Here is a 16,744-nt window from a genome sequence, read left to right as displayed (position 1 = left end):
GAAAAATTATTTTCTCTATCCCACAATACTAGGACGAGGGGGCCCTCCCTAAAGCTTATAGGCAAGAAAGTGAGGACAAATAAAGGGAAATATTTCTTCACCCAGAGGGGTCGTGGGTTGATGGAATTCCCTTCCAGAAGAGGTCGTGACAGCTGTCAGCCTTGATACCTTCAAGGCAGGATTAGACAGATTCATGGATGCCAACCATATACTGTAGATGGTTATTGAAACGGATGTCCAAGTGCCGCCTCTATGTTGGTTGAGGCAGGCAGGATTCCCTTGAGTCCCCTTTGTTGGGGGTCAAGGGAAAGGGAGGGTCTTGCCATCTCTTTCTACTCAAGATCCCCATTGATAATTGGTGGGCCACTGTGTGACACAGAATGCTGGACTCGATGGGCTTTGGCCTGATTCAGCAGGGCTCTTCTTATGCTCTTATGTTCATTTGTTCATTCATTCATTCATTCATTCATTAATAAAAAAATAAATAAAAATAAATAAATAGAAAAATAAAATCAACCAATCAACCAATCAATCTTGCTCAGGCAAAAATGGAAGATTTTAAGCAGATGTTGGATAACCATCTCTCTGAAGTATTTATTATTATTATTATTATTATTATTATTATTATTATTTTTATTCATTTATTAGATTTGTATGCCGCCCCTCTCCATAAACTTGGGGCGGCTCACAGCAATAATAAAGACAATGTAAAAACAAATCTCTGCCTCTCTTGTGTCAGCCTATGGAGTCAGCACAGAACTGCCAGATGGCCCTGTCTCCCTCTCTGCCTCGGACGCCAAGCTTTCTCCAGACTCCAGGCCTGGCCCAGGTTCCTTCTCAGCCTCCCCGCTGTCCAACTTTGCTGCCAGCTCTTCAGGGGAACCACAACACTCTTCTGCTCAGTCTTGTAGAGCTGAAGAAGCTTCTTGGATGTGAAGCGAAACCTTCTCCAATGCACTTGCAAGGAGAGTCCAAGATGGTATTCTTCCGTCTGATTGGTAGGGACTGAGTTTTAATTTAAATATTAATCACTAGGCAGGCACCGCCTCCCCCTTAGCCCTCCAGTCTAAAAAACTCAGTCGCAGTAAAGGGACTCCTGAGTTACTTCTCTTAGGTATATTTATTATTGTTAGATAGTTTATACTTATATTGTACTAACTTTTTTTCTCTCTTTTTCCTTTTTCCCCTTAGGTGCAGCTGGGGGAATAATACCTCGGGCGGGCCTGGGTTCCAAACCTCCAGTGGGTTTAACCCAATTGCCTGCAGCTCCTCCCGGCTTAAGACCCTCACAGACAGCAGAAGATCTGCAGATGCCATCCCGGGTCTGGGAGTGAGCGCCCGGGTAGCCTACCTCCGCGGTGGCACCCGGGGGACGAGGAGGTGGTTGCCGCCTCGGGGGGTCCGTCCCTCCCCCGGCGAACATACCACGGGCCTGGATAAACGTTTCGCTCCGAGCGGCCCGCAGGGGAGGCTGGCGCCCCCGCCCCCCCCAACGGAAGGCAGGCGGGAGCGGATCCGCGCCTCAGTCGAAGGCTCGCAGCGGCGGATCGGCTCTTCAGAACATTAGGAGGCATCGTGGGGCGATTGCGGAGAGCGGGAATCGGCGGTCTTTTTCCCGCCCGCCTCCAAGAGTAAGCGTCCGGTTGCCTAGGAAACCGGCTGGCAGCCATCTTGGTGGGGTCAGGTGGCCATCTTGAGATGGTCCGTAGGCCCCCGGCAGCTGCTTCTCTCGCGCCCAAATTAAGCCCGGTTGCCATGGGAACCGGCCGGCGGCCATGTTGGTGAGGTCGCCGGCTCGACACTGGGCACGCAGGCGCAGAAGGGGTTTTCATCCCCGATTTCGTTTTCGTTTCTCCCGGAGGCTGCCGCGACACTAAGGAGCTCGGTGGGGAACGCAGGTGCATTACAGGCTGCAATCGGTGATCGTGAGTTAACAATCCAGGCATGGCAGACCAGGCGCCACCTGCTGGGGATGAGGTTTCTGTTAGCAAGCCCAGTACCCCCAAAGAAAAAGCCTCTAAGGCGAAGTCAGCCCAGGGATCTTCCTTGAGGGATGAGGAGAAGCGCATTAGAGCGCTCGAAAAGCAACTAGAGGCCTCACAAAGAGCATCGGGGCCGGCCTTGCCCCCTAGCCAGCAACTGTCTGCCAATTCCTCCATATCTCCCCCTATGGTCTACCAGGGGATGGGGACCTCAACATCTGAGAGGGATTGGTCCCCTGAAAGAGGAGCCCAGGCCTGGTCATCATCCAGGGCGGACCCTTATAGCCTGGGGAGACAACCAACAGGCTGGCCTACTAATTACCCTTCCTCTCACCACGCGCAGGCAGCCACTTTCACCCCTACGGCTGCAGGCCTTCGCGATTCTCAGGATACCTGGCAGAGCATGCCCCAGGCCCTCCAAGACCTGATCACTAACACATATAACCAAGGCATAGCTACGGGGGCGCAACAGCTTCAGCAGGCTCCAGTGGGACCCCCTCAGATGAGGCCCAGAGACCCCTGGAGGGACCCGGCTACGCGGTCCTGGATGGAATCAGTTGAGGAGGAGGATTCCTATAGAGATGACTTCAGCGCCGCTGAAGATGACCTGTCTGGTGATGACCAGCCACCTGAGCAACCCAGTTACACGGGCTTGTTTAAATCCTCCCTCTTCAGGGTGCTCCTGAATAAGGCTAAGTTAACCATCGATCAGGCGGGAGAGAACAGTCAGGCGGTACCCTCTGATGAGGCACAACCCGCGGGAGGTCTGTTTGTCTTCCCCAAACAGGAGATGGTGAACATCCCATCTTCCCACCTGTTTCTAGAAACCATCCAACGCCCATGGGAGAACCCGGCGGCGGCCCAGGGACCCTCCAACCTTGACCGCAAGTTCTATACTTTCGACCAGCAGATGGAGGAGCTGCTGGAGTTTCCAGCCGTGGACAAGCCTGTCACAAGCCTGGTGTCCAATGCCCTCGTACCGTCTGAGTCGCAGGAAGGTCTGAAGGCCGAGGACAAGAGGGCGGAAAACGTGGCTTGCAGGACCCACCAGATGGCAGCCTGGGCCGTGCGTGCCGCTTCGGCGGCCTCGTTCTTCAACAGGGCCATGATCCTCTGGATTAAAGAAATCCAGGCCAGAGCTGACCCAGAGGATGGCAGACTTCGTCAGGACCTCAACAAACTGTTGGCGGCCACGGAGTTTTCGGCGGATGCCACAGTGAATGCCGCAAAGTTTGCATCACGAGCAATGGCCTCTTCTGTGGCGTCGCGCAGACTCATTTGGCTCCGCAACTGGCAGGCGGATGTCAAGTCCAAATGGAGTCTAGCCTCCTCCTCGTTTAAGGGGAAAAAGCTATTTGGAGAGGTCCTCGATGATGTCCTAATCGAGGACAAGGACAAGAAGAAAGTGATGCCCAGAGCTAACAGACGACAAGATAGGCGCTTCACCCCCTATCAGCGAAGACAACCCTTTCGGACGGAGCCCTCCTCGAGCAATTCCCAGACACCGAGGCCATACTTCCAGGGCTCCTTCAACCAGGGATCCTTCAGGTCGGACAGGACATCCCAGGCGGATCGAAATAGGTCCTACCAGGGACGCCGTCCCTTCAGAGGAGCCAACAGAGGCTTCAGAAGGAACAAATGACTCACTGGGCACTGCACCCCTAGGCGGCAGGCTGCTGCATTTCTCGGGCATCTGGGAAACCACGTCCTCAGACGCTTGGGCGACATTCACGGTTTCCCGGGGCCTGAGGATCGAGTTTCTTCGACCTCCCCCTCAACGCTTCCTGCCATGTCGCATCCCGTCAGACCCACAAAAAAGGAAGCTCCTATACCAAGAGGTATCCCACCTTCTAGAGATAGGGGCTATAGAGGAGGTACCCCCAGCTCATCAGGGCAGGGGTTTTTACTCGGCAATTTTCCTCGTGCCAAAATCCTCAGGAGGAGTCCGGATGATCCTCAACCTTCGGCAGTTGAATCTCTACGTAAAATACAGAAGATTCAAAATGCACTCACTAAAGTCCATCCTGGCCTCCATTAAGGCAGGACGACCTTATGACATCTATAGACTTGAAGGAGGCCTACCTCCATGTACCCATATTCCCGAATCACAGACAGTTCCTGAGATTCTGTTTCAACGGGGCACATTTCCAGTACAAGGCAATGCCCTTTGGACTTTCCTCCGCCCCCAGGACGTTCACAAAACTACTGGACGTCCTCACGGCCAGTCTCAGACGCCAGTCGGTACGCGTGATGGCGTACCTCGACGATATCGTCATTTTGTCAAGAACCAGAGAGCAGGCACACAGAGACTCACAGCTAACGATCCAGACACTACAGAACCAGGGTTTTACAGTCAACTGGACAAAAAGTCACCTAATACCTACACTCCGTCTTGCCCACCTGGGCACCACTATAGACTCCGACCTGGGTATGGTTTTTCTGTCCCAGGAGAGACAAAAGACAATCAGGAACTTGATAAGGGAGCTGGAACATCATCGATATCCCAGTCTTGCCCTACTGTCAAAGATCTTAGGAACTCTAGTCTCGTGTATCGATATAGTGCCATGGGCAAGACACCATCTACGACCACTCCAATGGTTTTTGCTACCATACCAAAGACGAAAGACAAGCCACTCCCACAAGAGAGTTTCCCTCAGTGCCAGGGTACGCAACTCTTTAAAATGGTGGGGTTCCCCCTCACTGACCAGGGGCTCCACGTTCCTGGATATGGACCCTATTATAATAACAACGGACGCCAGCTTGATAGGGTGGGGAGCTCACCTCTCCTCACACATGGTTCAGGGCCTCTGGGAACCTCAGGACCTGCAAGAGGTCAATATAAATTTCCTGGAGCTGAAGGCTGTTTCTTTGGCCCTCCACAGCCTTGCGCATCTGGTACGGGGTCGACATGTACGTGTCCTGACCGACAACGTATCCACACGTTCCCACATCAACAGACAAGGGGGAACACGGTCAAGGAGACTGATGAAGGAAGCAACATCACTTCTCAGATGGGCAGAGGAAAACTTGGCCTCTCTGTCAGCGGAACACATCTCGGGAGTGGAGAATGTGTGGGCGGACTGGCTCAGCCGTCAGACACTCGACCCGGGCGAATGGCGGCTGGATCCCAAGATCTTCCAGGAAGTGGTGAGGAGATTCGGAGATCCGGTGATGGACTTGTTTGCAACCAGCCTCAACACCCAGCTTCCTCGCTTCTTCGCTCGATACCCATCCCCTGGTGCAGAAGGAGTGGACGCCCCTAACTCTTCAATGGCCTCGGGGCCTTCTATATGCATTCCCGCCTCTATCAATTCTCCCCAGGGTGATACGGAAGATACTGGAGGAGAGAGCAGAGGTGCTACTGATAGCCCCGTATTGGCCTCGCCGCATCTGGTTCGCGGACCTGGTGCAACTTTCGACGTCACCCAGCTGGAGGATCCCGGACCGACAGATCTCCCTGACCCAGGGGTCCTTGTCTCATCCGGAGCCACAGTGGTGGCAACTGACCGTGTGGCACTTGAGCGGGAACATCTAAAACGCCAAGCATTGCCAGACACGGTCATTGCCACTATTCAAGCAGCCCGCAGACCCTCTACCAGGAGGATTTATCAGACCACTTGGGCTGCTTTTTACAAGTTTTGTGAACAGCGGGGGATAGATCCTCAGACGGCCTCTCCGCTTGTTGTTCTAACTTTTCTGCAGGCAGGCCTGGAGAAGGGCCTTGCCCCAAACACATTACGTCGTCATGTCGCCCGCTCTGGCCACCATCATCTCAACAGATAGTTACCATTCCCTTACCAGACATCCCTGGATCAGGGACTTCTTGAAAGGAGCGGCCAATCTTAAACCACCAACGGTTCATCGTTTTCCTTCCTGGGACCTACCCTTGGTGTTACATGCATTGACAGGTCCTCCGTTTGAACCCATACGCCAGATTTCGTTACGGCTACTGACCTTTAAAGCAGCCTTTTTGGTTGCTATCACTTCAGCCAGAAGGGTCTCTGAGATAGCCGCTTTGTCCACAAGACCAGACCTTTGCCGTTTTGAGCCAAACAGAGTAGTTCTTAGACTGGATCCGGCGTTTATCCCGAAGGTAAACACATCCTTTCATAGGACTCAAGATATAGTACTCCCTGACTTCTGTTCTCATGGGACTCCTCCCTCTGAATTGAGGTGGCATAAACTGGACGTGAGGCGAGTCCTAAAAATTTATGTTAGGAGGACTCAGCCTATTAGACGGTCAGAAGGCCTGTTTGTGTCCTTTTCCACTAGAACCATGGGCACCAAGGTGTCCTCTCAGACTATCAGCCGCTGGTTAAGGGAATGTATTTCAGAGGCGTATAGGACCAAAGGTTCCCCAGTTCCACCGGGGATAACTGGACATTCAACTCGAAGTGCGGCTACTTCATCGGCCTGGAGAACCCAAGCTTCCTTGGAGGACATATGTAGGGCGGCCACGTGGGCGGCTCCGTCCACTTTCATCAAACACTATCGGATTGACTCGTTTGCTTCGGCGGAAGCAGCATTTGGGAGGAGGGTACTACAAGGGGTCTGTTCCTACTCGGAACCCCTGGTCCAGTCCTGTCCCTCCCTGTGATTATAACTTGGGCATATCCCATCTTGGACTCTCCTTGCAAGTGCATTGGAGAAAGACCGTTGAACTTACCTGAACGGTCTTCTCGATGCACTGCAAGGAGAGTCCAAACCCTCCCGACTCTGGGACCAGGGTTCCCGTGGGGGTGTGGGTTTCTGGTTACGGTTCAAGGTTGCAGTTTGATATTGTTTAATAAATGGTTTTTGCTTTACTGCTCCTTCGCTTTATTTTAGACTGGAGGGCTAAGGGGGAGGCGGTGCCTGCCTAGTGATTAATATTTAAATTAAAACTCAGTCCCTACCAATCAGACTGAAGAATACCATCTTGGACTCTCCTTGCAGTGCATCGAGAAGACCGTTCAGGTAAGTTCAACGGTCTTTTTCAAGGAAACTTCCCCCATCCCCCCAAAAAGGCCAGTTGCCTCTTGAAGTAAAAAAAAAAAAGCACTTTTGAGGCAGGCAGATAACCTCTGTACACCCGAAGTCCCATCATCCCCAGCTGAATGGATAACATCATCATTATAGAAACAGAAGATTGACGGGCTGAGAAAGACCTCATGATCCATCCAGTCTGCCCTTATACTATTTCCTCTATTTTATCTTAGGATGGATATATGTTTATCCCAGGCATGTTTAAAGTCAGTGACTGAGGATTTGCCCCCCACCCTCCTTGCCTTTCGTAAACTCCTTAAAACCCACCTCTGCCGTCAGGCATGGGGGAATTGAGATATCTCCCCCAGGCCTATGTAGTTTATGTATGGTATGTTTGTGTGTATGTTGTTTTTAAATAAGGGGTATTATTATTATTATTATTATTATTATTATTATTATTATTATTATTATTATTATTATTTAGATTTGTATGCCGCCCCTCTCCGTAGACTCGGGGCGGCTCACAGCATACAATTAAACAATTCATGACAAATCTAATAAATTTAAAAAACATTCAAAAACCCATTATTAAACCAGACATACACACAGGCATACCATACATAAATAGTATAGGCCCGGGGGAGAGGGAATGCCTCAATTCCCCCATGCCTGATGGCAGAGGTGAGTTTTAAGGAGTTTACAAAAGGCGAGGAGGGTGTGGGCAGTTCTAATCTCCGGGGGAGCTGGTTCCAGAGGGTCGGGGGCCCGCCACAGAGAAGGCTCTTCCCCTGGGACCCGCCAGACGACCTTGTTTAGTCAACAGGACCCGGAGAAGGCCAACTCTGGGACCTAACCGGTTGTGGGATTCGTGTGGCAGAAGGCGGTCCTGGAGATATTCTGGTCCGATGCCATGAAGGGCTTTATAGGTCAAAACCAACACTTTGAATTGTGACCGGAAACCGATCGGCAACCAAAGCAGACAGTGGAGTGTTGGTGTAATATGGGCATATTTAGGGAATCCCATTATTGCTCTCGCAGCTGCATTCTGCATGATTTTAGATATTTTTAAATATTAGATTAGTTATTTACATTGTTTTTTATTATTGCTGTGAGCCGCCCGAGTCTGCGGAGAGGGGCGGCATACAAATCTAATAAATAAATTAAATTAAATTAACTATTATTATTATTCATTAAATTTAATAAATGCATGAGCCTGCTGTGTTCGGCTTTACTCGTCGTCCGAGGCGCTCTGCACATGCCCAGAGGCCCTCAGCACCCGCCTCCCCCCCTCCCCAAATTCTCCTCAGGCGCTTTCGCGCCAAAAACGCGCGGCAACCGCCGGGCCCGCCCTCCTCTCCTCCCCCGCCCGCCTTTCGACGGCCGCCCAATCGGAGCGAGGCGCCCGGGGGTGGGCGTGGCCGTCGACGTCACGGGGGCAGGCTAGCAACAGTTGCCCTCGAAACCCCGCGCGAGGAGGCGCCATAGTGACCGTAGCCCTGGAGACGGTTACTTGCCAACGGGAGCCGCCGCCGGCGCCGCCTGCACCCCCCGGCCGCCGGAACCCAGCGCAGCCCCGCGGGGAGCCCGGGAGCCCCGGGGAGAGCAGGTAAGGAAGCCGCGGGTTCCCCTCCGGAGGGGCTCCACCGAGGCGGGACCGCCGGGCGCTTCCCAGCCGGACCGGAGTTGCAGGGGGGGGAGGCTGAGGAGGAGGAGGAGGCCGCGCTAATCCGGAGTGACTCCGGAGGAAGTTTGCAACAGGTGGCCCCCGGGCGCTTTCCGTGCAAGAAGGGTCCGCAGGTGGCCTGCAGGGCGCTTCCCCCCCCCATAATATGGGGACCAAGGACCCACCTGTTGGCTGGGGGGGGTTTGCAAGCTTTCCCTACGGGGGGGGCTGCCTCAGGACGCCCCACCCACCCTTTATTTTGGGCGTGGGGACGATTAAACCGAGCCCCCCCCCCCCGGCAGTGTTTGGCAAGGTCAGCAACTTTTTAAGATGGAGGGACTTCAACTCCCAGAATTCCTCAGCCGGCTTTGCATTCTGGGAGGATTCTGGGAGTCGAAGTCCACAAGTCTTGAAAGTTGCTGAAGGATACTTTTCCCCCCAAACACTTCCGCTTCCATGACTCTCCTGGGCTCCCAAAGCACCTGTGGGTTTTTTTAAGGGTGAATTCCCCCCTTCTCGCCTTTGCACATTAAATCTGGGGGAATGACATCCTGATTTAGCCTCCCTGAGTCCCATTGGGACTGGGCGGCATAGAAGTCGAATTAATAAATAAATCCTTGCATGGGGAGGGACTGGTGCCAGCGTCCCGCGTTGGTTTGGCGGGGAAAGGAAAAAAATGATGGTTGAATTGTGCAAACTGTCAATTTGCTTTCTTGCTAGGTCCAAGGCTGGTGTGTGGGGAGGGAGGGGAGGGAGGAGAATGAGGGAGGAAGAGGAGAGGGGAAAGAAGGAGAAAGAGGGGGGAAAGAGGAAAGGGGAGAGGAGGAAGGAGATAAGGAGAGGAAAGAGGGGAGAGGGAGGAAGAAAGGAGATAGAGAAATAAGAAGAGGGAGGAAAGTTGGAAAGAGGGAAAGAGAATGGAAGGGAAAGAAGAGAAGAAAAGCAGAGAGAAAGAAAGGAAGAGAGAGAGAGAGAGAATAAAGAAAGAAAGGGAGAAAGAAAGGGAAAGAGGAAAATTGGAAAAGAAAGCAAGAGGAAGGGAGAAGAGAGAAAAAGAAAGAAAAAAGAAAGGGAAGGATGAAAGAAAGAAAGAGAGAAAGGAAAGAGAAAGAAAAAAGGAGATAGAGAAATAAGAGGAAAGTTGGAAAGAAGGAAAGAGAATGGAAGGGAAAGAAGAGAAGAAAAGAAGCAAAGAGAAAGAGAAAGGAAGAGAGAGAGAGAAATAAAGAAAGGGAAGGAGGAAAGTTAGAAAAGAAAGCAAGAGGAAGGGAGGAGAGAGAGAAAGAAATAAGAAAGAAAGGGAATGAGGAAGGTTGGAAAAGAAAGCAAGAGAGGAAGGAAGGAAAGAAAGAGAAAGGATGAATGAAGGAGGGAAGAAAGAAAGAAAAGAAGGAAGGAGAGAAAGAAAGAGGAAAGAAAGGAAGAAAGAAAGAAGTAGAGAAACCCCGAGGCTTCACCCTTTCTGGGGGTTTCCCCACCTGGCTTCTCTGGAAAGGAAGGTGGGGGAATCCAGACTGGACTCGGTCTGGGGTGCAGAGCCCGCTGCTCTTTCTTCCAGGCAGCCCAGGGGTCTTGGCCAGAGCCGCCCAGATCTATTTAAAACATCCCCTCCCCTCTCAAATGCCAGCACTCTTCCAGTCTGGCTGACATTCCTGCTGGGGCTGACTTCTGTCTGGCTTGGCCTGCCAGGACTTGTTGCTGCCTCCTCCTCCTCCCTTCGTCGTGGTTGGGAGATTAGATTTCACCTAAGCCGAATCCGGCCTTCCTTTTCCATTGCCTGCTGGGCTGATCCTTGTCTGTCTGTCTCTCTGTCTCTGGGATTGAAGGAGAGGGGAGCAGGAAGAGGGCCAGCCCGCTCGGCCTTGGGGTTTGGGAGAAACGTACAGACGGGCTCAGGACGAGCTTTGAGCCACTTTGCAAACATTTGGAAGTGAACTCAGCGGGCGTGACGCAGATTGACATGATGCAAGGGGGAGGGGAGGGAGGGCTTCTGCCTTTCCTGGAGCTCCTCTCCCGTTGTGTGAACGATAAGAGCGTTTGTGACGAGCGTTTATGACGGCTGGGTCCACTTATCTGTCCACAAGACCCTCCCACAGTCGCCACCACAGAGGATCAAACCAGAGCTCAGGAAACTGAGATAACTCTTCTTCTTCTTCTTTTTTTGCTTTGATGAATCTTTTTAGTCGATTTTAGTCCATTTTCATCCAGATGTGGAAACTGACAGATTTATTTAATTGGATTTAATTTATTTGGGTTTGTATGCCGCCCCTCTCCGAGGACCCGAGATTGGGAGCGACAGGTCCCGTTTGTGCCTAAAGCTGACACCTACCTCTGCTCATTAAGCCGAGATGCAATTGGCTGCACGTGTTTATGGCTTTAATGCAGTGTTTCCCAACCTTGGCAACTTGAAGATATTTGGACTGGGGATGCTGAATGCTGGCTGGGGAGTTCTGGGAGTTGAAGTCTAGATATCTCCAAGTTGCCAAGGTTGGGAAACACTGCTTTAATGTGTTTGTAGTTTTATGGTTACTGGTCTCAGCATGCAATTAAGAAGAGGCACCTGGACAAGAGTTGAGAGGTTTCGTCAGAATAGAGCTGGAAGGGACCTTGGAGGTCTTATAGTCCAGCCCCTGGCCCAAGCAGTGATGGCGAACCTTTTTGTCCTCAGGTGCTGAAAGGAGGACCTGTTCTGAGTGGTGTAATTTTTCCCCTCCCAGTACCAATGACGGACAGTCAATATAATTTTTCAGAAGCAATACCCACAGCCATTTGGTCTTGTCAGGGTTAAGTCTGAGCCTGTTATTATTCTTGTACCCACACCCATAATTCAATGACCCCATGCGCCCCATGCCTTTACGCCTGTGTGTGCGAATTCCCTGGGGCTGCCTTGTGCATCCACGCAAAAAAACCCCTTCCTTGCTCCCTCAGTAGGCCTGTTTTTCGCCCTCCCCAGGCTGCAGAGGCTTCTCTGGAACCTGGGAAGGGTGAAAACGGCTTCCCCCCATCAAAGGCCCTCCAGAGGCCGAAAACTCATTCCCAGAGCCTCCACACAAGCCCAAAATTGGCTGGCGAATACACACTGGAGTTGAGCTAGGGCAACAACTCACATGCCGGCAAATATGGCTGTGTGTACCACCTGTAGCACGTGTGCCGTAGGCTTGCCATCCCAGCCCTATAGCATATAGTGTTGTGTGGTGTATGTGTTGTTTGGTTTTTTAAATATGAAAGGGTTTTTATATGCTTCTTTTTAATATTAGATTTGTTCCGCCATAATATTGTTTTTTACTATTGTTGTGAGCCGCCCCGAGTCTCCGGAGAGGGGCGGCATACAAATCTAATAAATAAATAAAATAAATAAATTTCAGATAGCTGGCCCTCCTGGCTTTTCTTAAGGACGGTGTTTCCAGCCAGTTACAAATTCATCTGGCGGTGATGCTGTCTTCTCCCACATTTTTCTATCTTACTGAGAAGTAGGTTGTGGTCTATTTTGTCGAATGCCTTATTGAAGTATCCCTATCTCAGCAGCATTTCGCTGGTCTGCTCGTTTAGGCACTTTGTCAAAGAATGAAATGAGATTGGTTTGGCAAGACCTGTTTTCAACCAACCGGTGCTGGCTACTAGATAACAGTCAACGAAGCAGTGGATGTGATGTGCCGGAGCCTGGAGGCTGTTGGGGTCTGGATGGGTGTCAACAGATTCAAACTCAACCCTGATAAGACGGAGTGGCTGTAGGTTCTGCCTCCCAGGGACAACCCCATCTGTCCGTCCATCATTCTGGGGGGGATTATTGACCCCCTCTGAGAGGGTCCGCAACTTGGGCGTCCTCCTCGATCCACAGCTCACATTACAGAAACATCTTTCAGCTGTGGTGAGGGGGGCGTTTGCCCAGGTTCGCCTGGTGCACCAGTTGCGGCCCTATCTGGATCGGGAGTCACTGCTCCCGGTCACTCATGCCCTCATCACCTTGAGATTCGACTACTGTAATGCTCTCTACATGGGGCTACCTTTGAAAAGTGTTCAGAAACTTCAGATTGTGCAGAATGCAGCTGCGAGAGCAATCATGGGCTTCCCCAAATATGCCCATGTTACACCAACACTCCGCAATCTGCATTGGTTGCCAATCAGTTTCCGGTCACAATTCAAAGTGTTGGTTATGACCTATAAAGCCCTTCATGGCATCGGACCAGAATGTCTCCGGGACCGCCTTCTGCTGCATGAATCCCAGCAACCAGTTAGGTCCCACAGAGTTGGCCTTCTCCGGGTCCCGTTGACTAAACAATGCCGTTTGGCGGGCCCCAGGGGAAGAGCCTTCTCTGTGATGACTCCGACCCTCTGGAACCAGCTCCCCCCAGAGATCAGAATTGCCCCCACCCTCCTCGCCTTTCACAAACTCCTTAAAACCCACCTCTGTCGTCAGGCATGGGGGAACTGAGATATTCTTTCCCCCTAGGCCTGTACAGTTTATGCATGGTATGTTTGTGGGTATGTTTGGTTTTTAATAAGGGTTTTTTAGTCATTTTAAATATTAGATTTGTTATATGCTGTTTTTATTATTGTTAGCCGCCCTGAGTCTACGGAGAGGGGCGGCATACAAATCTAATAAATAAATAAGTAAATAAATAAATAGATACACAACTTTCTTTCTAGATCAGGGGTCCCCAAGCCTGACAACTTTAAGACTTGTGGACTTCAATTCCCAGAATACTCCAGCCAGCATAGCTTGTATATGCCGGCTGGAGAATCCTGGGAGTTGAAGTCCACAGGTCTTAAAATTGCCAAGTTTGAAGACCTCTGTTCTAGATCATCACACATTTATTTGCTTATTCTTTTGTTCCAGTATCTTCCCAGGCAGTTTTTTAAAAGTTTTCTAAAGTGTTGTTTTTTAAATGCCATGTCCTAAATGGCAAACCGGTGAGAAAAGCAGGCTGGCACCCACTTCAAACCCAATTAAGTTTGTTTAATAAAGCCATTGAGTGTAAAGTGGACGAGAGAAAAGCCTTGATGCCACGCTGGAAAGCCCGGTCCTTTTCACTGGCTGGCTTTGGCTCATCCAGAGCACAACACCCACTTTCCTTAGACGCCCCCTGTCTGCTGTCCTCGTTTCACTGCGGTGTCAGTGAATGGGGAAGTGAAGCCTCACTGCCCTGGTGTTGCAACAGGCAGCCCTCTCCCTCACCCCCCCCCCCCGCCCCTTCATGTTTTTTCCCCCCCCTTTCTGCTATCTTGATGCTTCCTGGCCGATGTTTTTGCTTTCACTTTGTAAAGCAAAGTGCCTGAACTACATCCGGGTTGGATTGCTGGTGCAGACCTTGAAAGCTGCAAAGTTTTAGATCCCAAGAAGCAGAATAACAGAGTTGGCAAAAAGAATCTATTTGGACAGGGAGTCACTGCTCACGGTCGCTCCTGCGCTCATCACCTCGAGGTTCGATTACTGCAACGCTCTCTACATGGGGCTACCTTTGAAAAGTGTTCGGAAACTTCACATTGTGCAGAACGCGGCCGCGAGAGCCGTCGTGGGGCTTCCTAGATTCGCCCACGTTTCTGCAACACTCCGTGGCCTGCACTGGCTGCTGATCAGTTTCCGGTCACAATTCAAAGTGTTGGTCATGACCTTTAAAGCCCTACATCGCATTGGACCAGAATATCTCCGGAACCGCCTGCTACTGCACGAATCCCAGCGGCCGATAAAGTCCCACAGAGTTGGCCTTCTCCGGGACACGTCGACTAAACAATGTCGTTTGGCGGACCCCAGGGGAAGAGCCTTCTCTGTGGCGGCCCCGGCCCTCTGGAACCAACTCCCCCCGGAGATTAGAACTGCCCCCACCCTCCCTGTCTTTCGTAAACTACTCAAGACTCACTTATACCGTCAGGCATGGGGGAGTTGAGATATTCCTTCCCACTAAGCCATTACAAGTTATGCATGGTATGTTTGTGTGTATGTTTGGTTTTATAATAAGGGTTTTTAGTTGGTTTTTTTATTATTAGATTGTTACATGTTGTTTTATCATTGTTGTTAGCCGCCCCGAGTCTACAGAGAGGGGCGGCATACAAATCCAATTAATAATAATAATAATAATAATTATTATTATTATTATTATTATTATTATTATTATTATTCTGAACACCAAACACAAGCTGAATGGCCAAGACCTTGCAGAGGACCCTCACTCCGTCATAGACCTTGGAATACTCATATCCAATGACCTAAGTGCCAAAGCCCATTGCAACAGCGTTGCCAAAAAGGTTTCAAGTCTCGTTAACGTAATCTTACGTAGCTTCTTCTCCGGTAATATCACAATACTAACCAGAGCATACAAAACATTCGCCAGACCAATACGTGAATACAGCTCATGTGTCTGGAACCCACACCACGTTTCGGACATATACAGTGTTCCCTCGATTTTCACGGGTTCGAACTTCGCGAAAAGCCTATACCACGGTTTTTCAAAAATATTAATTAAAAAATACTTTGCGGTTTCCCCCCCCATACCACGGTTTTTCCTGCCCGATGATGTCATATGTCATCGCCAAACTTTCGTCCGCTTTAATAAATATTTTTTTTAATAAACTTTAATAAATAAACATGGTGAGTAATAATCTAACTGGTTGCTAAGGGAATGAGAAATTTTAATTTAGGAGTTTAAAGTGTTAAGGGAAGGCTTGTGACACTGTTCATAGCCAAAAATAGTGTATTTACTTCCGCATCTCTACTTTGCGGAATTTCGACTTTTGCGGGCCGTCTCGGAACACATCCCCCGTAAAAATGGAGGGAACACTGTATACGTTAGAAAGTGTCCAGAGATACTTTACTAGAAGAGCCCTCCACTCCTCTACTCACAACAGAATGCCTTATGCAGCCAGACTTGAAATCCCAGGGTTAGAAAGCTTAGAACTACGTTACCTTCATCACAACCTAAGCGTAGCCCATAAAATTATCTGCTACAACATCCTTCCTGTCAATGACTACTTCATCTTCAACCACAACAACACACAAATACACAACAGATACAAACTCAAATTTGAACCGCCCCAAATTCAACCGTAGAAAATACAACTGTAGCAACCAAGTAGTTAATGCCTGGAATGCACTACCAGACTCTGTAGTATCATCACCAAACCCCCAAAACTTTACCCTTAGACTGTCCACTGTTGACCTCACCGGATTCCTAAGAGGTCAGTAAGGGGCCTGCATAAGTGCACCAGCCTGCCTACCACCCCTGTCTTAATATTTCTCTCTTATTAGTACCTATTTCATGTCATGTACAGTGTTCCCTCGATTTTCGCGGGTTCAAACTTCGCGAAAAGTCTATACCACGGTTTTTCAAAAATATTAATTAAAAAATACTTCATGGGGTTTTTTCCCTATACCATGGTTTTTCCTGCCCGATGATGTCATATGTCATTGCCAAACTTTTGCTTGCCTTTAATAAATATTTTTTTTAATAAACTTTAATAAATAAACAGGGTGAGTAATAATCTAAATGGTTGCTAAGGGAATGGGAAATTGCAATTTAGGGATTTAAAGTGCTACAGGAAGGCTTGTGATACTGTTCATAGCCAAAAATGGTGTATTTACTTCCGCATCTCTACTTCGCGGAAATTCGACTTTCGCAGCCGGTCTCGGAACGCATCCCCCGCGAAAATCGAGGGAACACTGTATATAAACCATATTATATCTATCAACATTACAAATACGTAGTTGGCAAATAAATAAAATGAAAATAAGAGTTGGAAGGGACCTTGGAGAACTTCTACTCCACGTTTCTCCACCAGCAGGAGACCCTCTAGTAGTGATGGTGAACCGTTTTTTACCTTGGGTGCCAAAAGAGCATGCACACACGTTCATGCGCAAGTGCCCACACCCAATGCCTGGTGAGGGTGAAAATAGCTTCCCCCCCATCCCTGGAGGTCCTCTGGAAGCTGGAAAGAGCCTGTTTCCCAACTTCTGGTGGGCCCAGTAGGCTCATGTTTTGCTCTCCCCAAGCTCCAAAGGCTTCCCCGGAGCCAGATAGGTAAAAGCGCCCTCCTCCACCCCCCCCCACCGGGGACTCTCTGGAAGCCAAAAACGCCCTCCCAGAGCCTCTATGCGAGCCAAAAACCAATTGGCCGGCACACACATGCACGTTGGAGCTGA

The 16,744-nt window shown here is 50.1% G+C and overlaps 1 protein-coding gene across 2 annotated transcripts in view; it reads left to right on the top strand.

The window, feature by feature from the left end:
* The first annotated feature begins 8,419 nt into the window (after positions 1-8,419).
* RFX2 (regulatory factor X2) overlaps positions 8,420-16,744 on the top strand; it is a 68,628-nt gene continuing 60,303 nt past the window's right edge. Inside the window, exon 1 of one of the 2 annotated variants that reach the window (XM_070743914.1) lies at positions 8,420-8,553. The gene's annotated coding sequence lies outside the window, so the exon portion shown is untranslated. The remainder of the gene's footprint in view (positions 8,554-16,744) is intronic. The other variant, XM_070743922.1, reaches the window with a different exon arrangement.

The sequence above is a fragment of the Erythrolamprus reginae genome, chromosome 1 (assembly GCF_031021105.1).
Source record: "Erythrolamprus reginae isolate rEryReg1 chromosome 1, rEryReg1.hap1, whole genome shotgun sequence".
Lineage (NCBI taxonomy): Eukaryota > Metazoa > Chordata > Lepidosauria > Squamata > Dipsadidae > Erythrolamprus > Erythrolamprus reginae.
This window is presented reverse-complemented; position numbering and strand designations above follow the sequence as displayed.